We start from the raw sequence: 1,166 nt of genomic DNA, 5'->3' as shown, positions 1-1,166 counted from the left end.
TGTTTTGTGTTATATATTTGGATTTTAAGCTTAAATATATTTTTACGTACTGATCTATTCTATCTTAGGGATTATAGGCGTTGGCGAGGGGTATTTGAAGTAGGTGTGGTTCCTGTCGTTGAGCTGAAAGTGGCTGGTGTTGTTGTGGTTGTGATCCATGCAATTGAGCTTGGAATGGCGGATGTTGTTGTGGTTGAGATAGTGGGTGTTAGTTGTTGTGGTTGGAATTATTATATTTTGCGTAGATATTATGCTTGGTGTTTTTGTAGTTGAATATGAAATTTTCTTCAATAGTTTAAGAACTGTGGTATGTTTTGTCGTAATTATCGATATTGGTCTTCATTGAATCATATTTTGTCTTCGACCACACAGGCTGTTTGTTTTTTTGTTAGTGGTATGATTAGTGTCTTGTTGTCACCACGTTATTGGAATATATTTATTTTCTTCACTTGTATCAGAATTTATTGTGGTAATTTATGTTTGCATCTGGACATACTTGTATCGTGTATATTACCGTGTAGACGGTATACATTTTATGATGGGACAGATTGTTTTCGATAATTTCAAGAGGGCAAGTGTTAGATAGCTATCTGTTATATATGTATATGATAGTTTTTGTGGATTTCTTGCGTATTATTGACCCCTTGGAACCTTTTGGTTATGTTAATATGACTATTCACCATCTGGTTTTAATATTTTATAGTGCGAAGATTATTGTACGTTTTAGTGATGTTTAAGAAACTAAAATCATGGGACGGAAAAATTCAAAAATATAATGTTATAAGTGTGCTAGATTTTTACGCTGGTAAAATCGATTTGTATTATAGGTAGTTTGAGATTTGTATAATTTAAAATTTTTAGCTTTCAGGATTTTGTTTATTTAAATGCCAATATCTATACTTAATTATTGTTTTGTAAAATATTTTTCTAGTGCAATATTGTTCTTGTTAGTAATTTACTTAAATTTAATGTTAATTCAATAATATAAATAATAAAATTAAATAAAGTTAAATAATATTTTTTAGTATATAGGTTTAAATTGTAAGTGCAATAATTTTTAGAGGTTATCATAATATATGAATAATTCGTATAAAGTTTGGTTAAAGATTTTACAAATTATTTATTTAATTAATTTTTATTAATTAAAAATTTTTTTTTTTTTTTTT

This window comes from Acyrthosiphon pisum, chromosome A2 (genome assembly GCF_005508785.2).
Source record: "Acyrthosiphon pisum isolate AL4f chromosome A2, pea_aphid_22Mar2018_4r6ur, whole genome shotgun sequence".
Lineage (NCBI taxonomy): Eukaryota > Metazoa > Arthropoda > Insecta > Hemiptera > Aphididae > Acyrthosiphon > Acyrthosiphon pisum.
This window is presented reverse-complemented; position numbering follows the sequence as displayed.